We start from the raw sequence: 6,878 nt of genomic DNA on the forward strand, positions 1-6,878 counted from the left end.
CAGGCCCTGGCGGTGTCTGGCAAACACTGCAGTTCCTTCAGTCCTCACCACACCAAAGCTATGTTGTGTGTGGGCAGAAGGGAGGAGCCTGTACCCTTCCTGACTCTGTTACTCTTTGTCACCTGTGTAACACTATGCTTCTTTTCCTTCCTCGGGGAAATAGCTCCTTTACCTCTTTCCTGCTGTCTACTCCAAGGTCCTAGGCTAGGAACCAAGGCTAAGTTATATCCTTTTATTCCTTCCCAGTTAGAGAGTAAAGAGCAAAGTTCATTTGAACTTTCTCTACACACAAATGAACACCTACGTTACCTGGTCCACCCCTTATGTGTCATGTCCAAATCTGAACAAATCTCCTTTAGGATCATCTATAATACCCAAGAACATATTTTTAGGCTGAGTTAGAAATGAATGATGCTCCATTCCATTATCAATTTTTGCATTTTCCTTCATACAAGGTGGAAATTCTACTTCAGCAATGACTATATTGCTAATACTTGTTTGACCTCAGCTAAAGCATTGTGTTCAATGGCCCTCATTTCCTTTCTCCATATGACAAGTCATTATCTTTACCTACATTCCAGTGACAAAGTGAAGCACAACTGGTTGACTATAGTGAAACAAGTGTCAAGAGAAACCCAAGACAGGCATAGTGAAAAATCTTGACTCTACATCAATGAATCAACTAAAGAGGCAAAATCTCCGTAAGAAAGAGGACTGACCTCCTGAGCTTTTGCCCCTCAGGGAATATTAGTTTTACCTTTTCTGCTAACGTGATGGCAACCAGGCTGGGAACACGGGATAGATTATTTATTCAATGTGACAGCTCCTCCTCCTCTTTCTCCCCCTCCCACTCTTTACTCATGACCTTTCCAGACTCTTCAAGGTTTTGTAAAACAAAGGGCATCAAAGAATCAGACTTAGGTGGCTAGGCAATGGTTACCTGAGTTTCCTTTGTATCTCTTTGTCTCAACCCCCCCCACCAAAACAAAAAAACAACAAAAGCAAAATAACAACAACAACAACAACAACAAATGTTTAAACATATTTCAGGTGACCTCTACCTGTGGAAATTAATGGCAGTAACAGCAGCCTTTTAAAAATGTTGTTTCTCACTGATACTCAGGAAAAAACAAAAGTTCTGTAGTTGCAACTGCCTGTGTGGTAGAAAGAAAAATGAATTCTTGAAAAAGGCCTGTTGATTACAGCTTTCTCTTGTTAAAAGAGAGACGGCTCCATGGGAACTGAAAGATCACAAATCTTCTACTTTGGGAACCGAAAGATAGAGTTATAATACCTTCAGAGAAATAAAATCTCCCTCGATGAGCTACTCCAACACTCTACCGCTTGAATAATGTGCTAAGTTAAGGAGGGAGACCTGGGATGCAGTAATTAGTCCACGGAGGCTGTAGGGAAAGTACATTCCAGACACCTCATCATTTACAATTGAGTTTAATGAGGTAGTAATTTACAGCTTTGGGGGTGGAAGTATGGAAAGGTCCCTGCCAGGAACTGGGCAGACTCTTTTAAAATCCTGGAGTTTAATGAAGGCATTGGAGGGTGGAATCAGACGGCCAAACTTGTGTAATTCCATCTGCTCTGTGCTTGGACAGGAAGTAAATGACAGGGCACTTGGGACCTACATCTGGAAACAACATGTTTCAAAGGATTTTATAAATCCTGAAGTAAAAGAAGAAGAAGAAAGAAGAAGAAGAAGAAAAAACCCACCAGAGGTGAAGGGGCATAGTTACGTGGGGGGAAGGGGAAGCAGAACGGAGAAGGGGCAGCGCAGGTTCTTTTTAGTTTGAAGAAATAACATTTTCTAATGTCATGGTCAGTCATTGAGAGTAATTGACAAAACATGCCCATCAAGCCCCGTATGAAAACAGAAGGGACTGAACTTTCATTTTTTGGATAGGATTTGGAGGGAAGGCTACAAAGTAAGTCTGGGACCCACTGAATTTACCTGAACACTCCTTGTCACTCTTCCAGTAATGTTGCTGACACCTTCTTTGTTGTCATCATTTCTTGGTTTGTAATTTACTGGGTTAATTTAGCTTTTTGTTCACTGGTACTTCTTTTTTTTTTTTAAAGATTTATTTATTCATGAGAGACAGAGAGTGGGGGGTGGGCAGAGACACAGGCAGAGGGAGAAGCAGGCTCCATGCAGGGAGCCCGATGTGGGACTCAATCCCGGGGCTCCAGGATCAGGCCCTGGGCCAAAGGCAGACGCTCAAACGCTGAGCCACCCAGGCATCCCCACTGGTACTTTTTAAATACAGTTTTCACATGAAGGGAGTTAGTCTTAAGGAGATGGAAAAGGCTCAAGGCACAATCATGGAGTGTGGGGGCAAAAACTAGCTGCTAGACTGCTTTTCAGTCATACCGCAGATTGACATCTATGTGTCAGGATTTGTTTTCTCACGTGGGCTCACCGTCCTTCGTATTTCATCTTATGTTACCCCATTTCAACTCTCTCAAGAGTAAACCTCATACTGTCCGGTGTCCAGATCCTCTCTTGTTTGTCATCAAGTCTTCTCATTCTTTCCTTCTCTAGTTGTTTCTGGAAGTAGGGAAGAAAGTTGAAGGAACAATGGGGGCAGATCAAAAGGAATAGAGAAGAGTCACTACATTTCTCAACTTTTAAGAGCATGGATCCAGGCTAAAACTCATCCTTTCAGCAGTCTGTTATAAAATATTGAAGAAGGAAGCATTATGTGACTATGTGTCAGGCAGGCAAGTAGGGTTAAAGACTCACAGCCGTCTATGCTACTTACCATGATTCACAATCACATTTATAACTGAAATCACTAATAACAGTGGTTGAGCATTTACTCTATGGTAGGTAGTTTCCATTTGTTATTTCATTAATTCTTTTAGTAACTCTGAAAGTATGAAACAGGCCATACTTTTACCCCATTTTTCAGATGAGAAAAATGAGGGTCATAGAAGTTAATAGCTCAAGGATATTAAGTGCAATCGAGAATTCATACACAGGTCTGATTTGAGAGCCAATAGTCTTAATTCCTTTGTTCTATTGCCTTGAATTTTATGTTTGTGTATCAGATTATAGGGACTTTAGAAAGATTTGGCCACAAGGCAGAATGATGATCCTAATGACATTTAAGAAGCCATTCCACTCCCCCCCAAAGCAAAAATTCTATCTTTAAAGTATCTCGTATGATATTTGGACTACTGAATCCAGAAAAAAAGATTTTTTCCCCCTCATGTAATATCTTTTTACCATAGATTTTACAATCTGGCTCAAAGAAAAGGGGAAATTGGTTTTCCAAAGCTTTATTTTCCTATTTTCCAGAGAATGAGTTGTTTTCCATGTCTTATTTTGAACAGTCTTTTCCTGATTAAAAATCACAAATAAGTTTTTTAGTTTTTCAAGATCTATAACCTACCTTTTGAAAGTCTGGGCAAAATCTGCACACTGGGATATAATTATTCTTTGGAAAGCCATGTATGCCTATTCACAATAGGAAACATGTGACAAGGTGTTTGGTTATGGTTTCAATCCACATGAATGGGGGAGGGCTTTCAAGTTAAATAAATCTTCACATATGTGACAAAAACAAGCTTCCATACGCTATTGGTAATGCTGGCAGGGAAATCTGAGACCAGAAGTGCTAATAAGGGTGGAAAAAATTTGAAAATTTTGATATTAAGCTCTTTTTTCTCTCTCTTTTTGGTCTGCAGAGTTAACAGCCTGATTATTGGAGATTTCTTTGGTACTGCTAATATGTTTTCAGTTTTGAAAACACTATACTGCTAATCTTAGAAAACTCAATCTCTTGCCTGGAAAAAGTATACTTAATTATCCACAAGACTATCATATTTCTATAGAAGATCTAGACCTAATGTCAGCAACCTCCCATTCCCTGGACCAGTGAGTACCAACCTGTGTTGGATTGTTGATATCAGATGTTACTTCCATGATGCAAGTTGTGATATATTTATCACCTCTCAAATGCCTTTGGCATGACTTAAACGCAAATTAAAAATAAAAATCAAATCCACTTATCCACTTAAATCCACTTTGATTCTCTTTTTTAGCCTTTGAAGCAGTACACTAATGTCCTGTTTATTTAGAATGGTTGGGGGTTGGGCTCTTGTATCAAATAGATTCTTGACCCCACCCCCACCCCCCACTGAGATGTTGCTTCTTCAACTTCAGGCTTTAAAACCTTGCAGCCAAAAAAAAAAACAAAAACAAAACAAAACAAAAAACAAAAAACCTTGCAGCCAGATTCTATGGATATCTCTAAAATATATGGGTTCTCTATCTGCCTTTTTAAAATAGAAGATACATTAATTGAATATAAATAAAATAAATTTTTAAAAAATAGAAGATACTAAATACAACTCAGTCATAACCTCAGATCATTGTTTTAAACAATTATTGTCTTAAGCTTCCCTGCATTTGATTCATCTTTCAGGAGAATCACTGCTGAGGTGTAACGGGGCTGTGAGGTGTGAAGGGCTGTGGTAAGGCTGAGCAAAACCACACTAGGTCATTTAAGTTCTTGCAGAGGCTTCTGGAAATTGTGTGTGTGTGTGTGTGTGTGTGTGTGTGTGTGTGTGTGTGTGTATGGGGATGTGCTCCCTCTAGTACCTCAGAGTTGGTTGCTTTTACGCTTCTGTGGTTGGAATACCTAACCCTAAACTTGCGGCCCTGAGAGAACCCACTAAGCTCCCCATGTGTAAGCTTGGGCTTTGTGACATCTGCTTAGGTCATTTAGAGACTGTGGTTGTTCCATTTCTCATTCTGGATTGGGTCGTAGATCTATGAGATTGCCAGATTACTCACCTCTGAGTAAGTAGGCAATTTCTCTAATGTTATGCTTATTTTGCAAACTATTAAATGATTTCACAACTCTCCATGGCAAATCTTCCTCCTGACATAGACCCTATGCCACTAACAATACTGCCATCTGTTTCAATCACCTCACCAGGGTCCCAGGTTGTACCATGAAGCTTTGGGGTACACAATGTGAAGGTGAGGTACGGCTGGGTTGAGATCTCTGCTCCCCAACTGGATCATTGCATAATCTTAGGCATGGTAATTTGTTTTTCTCACTTATCTACATAACACAAATTTATTGAATACTTGTGCCAGGCGATGTTCTGGGGCCTTGGGGGTAGAGTTTCTGGAGACTACAGACTAGTGGGGGAGAGAAGCAACAAACAAGCAAGTAAATATATGATATGTCAAATGGTGATGGGGCAAGGGAGGGGAAGGATGGCGTGTGAGTGAGGGAGACAGGCTTGGGGATGTTTATGAAAGCTGTTTCAGTGGAGTGGTTGGGAAGAAAGCCTGACAGGAATGCTTGCAAGAGAGAATGGGAAGAGTGGGATTTGAGACACTGTCTGTAGGTCAACCTTTCAACTGAATTTTTGCAGTAGAGGACGGCAGAGACGTGTTGTGGTAGTTGGGAGGGAACATGGGGTCAAGTGAGGGTTTTATTTTAAGATCTAGCATTTTTGTGCGCTGATGTGAATGACTCAGAGAGAGAGGGAAATTGAAGATGCAGGGGAGAGAGGAAACAATCGTTGAAGTAGTGTTCTTGTGTTGGCAAGAGGGATGAGATCTACCACACAAGTGGAGGGTTGGCCTTAGCTCAGAGGCCACGAGTTTATCCACAGCCACAGGAGGGATGGTGGAGAATGAGGTGGATGTGGGTTGGGAGCACATCGAAAGCAAGCAGTCTCAGCATCTGAGATAGAGGGAGGGGAGGAAGTGTTGGAGGTTTGAGGAGACAGGAGAGGGTACAAACCAGTGGCGGAGAGTAGGCGAGTAATGAGCTACTGAAATACAGTTGAATTGCCCAGAGGCTCTAAGGGACCATTTCAGATTAGTGATCAATGTAAAGCTGCATGAGTTATTAGAAACACTGGAGAGTTCTGTCTCCATCCTCCCTTCCATCTCCCCCTTCACAGTTTTTTCCTTGTTCCTCCACTCCTAGGAAAGTGAGTGGTCTTCTTTTGCGCTTCCCAAATTGCCTACACACACACCTCTATTATAGCACTCTTCAATAAACTGCAATCATTTCTTTACATTTCTGCCTCCACTCTCTCCTCCACTATGCACGAATTTCTATTCCCAGCCCCTACTATATTATCTTCTTGTTAAAGATTTTTTTTTTGGCAAATATGCAGTGAACGGAGGAAGCAAAGAAAAATTAAAATTCTGCCTCTTATTTCCATGTTCAGTCCTTATAGATGCCCTACTTCTGATAGTCAAAGGTTAAAAAACAAATCACCCTACACGTTGTCACTCTAGAGGTAGATTAACAGTGATTTTTATTTGAATTTACTTTAGAGAGTCCATTTATTTTACTGAATATTTCTTATTTTTCTTCTGGTATGTCTGAACGATGAAGAATATTTCTTGGCACCCCTTTAACAAGACAAAGCCAAAAAAAGACTTATTTTCTAACAACTGTTTTCCTTCCAGATAATGGCAAATTACATAAAACATTTCTAGGTCAACCAAGGCAACTGAGAAATTCTGACTTTGACCACGGCTGAGGCAATTTGCTGTGGAGATGGCTCGAGGCGCACAGAGGCTCCTGAAGCCAGTTGGGGGGCTGTAATTGATTTCAGATGTGCTCTGAATAACACTGAAGATAAATGTCCCAGAGGTAGATTATTGGAGAGCTCTTTAGCTGTTTCTAATAAAACTTTCTTAAAAATTCCAAGATTTTTTTCCCCTACAGATGCATATAATAATTCTAGCATGAACTAGTGGGCCTGACTGCAAACTACACATGTTTGTTAATAATTTTCCATTTCCCCTTAATTACGAAAGGAATTTATGGTTTTGGTAAGAAAGTTGAAAATTATAGATAACTATAAAAAAAGAAAGTAGAAAA

Source organism: Vulpes lagopus, chromosome 7 (genome assembly GCF_018345385.1).
Source record: "Vulpes lagopus strain Blue_001 chromosome 7, ASM1834538v1, whole genome shotgun sequence".
Classification (NCBI taxonomy): Eukaryota; Metazoa; Chordata; class Mammalia; order Carnivora; family Canidae; genus Vulpes; species Vulpes lagopus.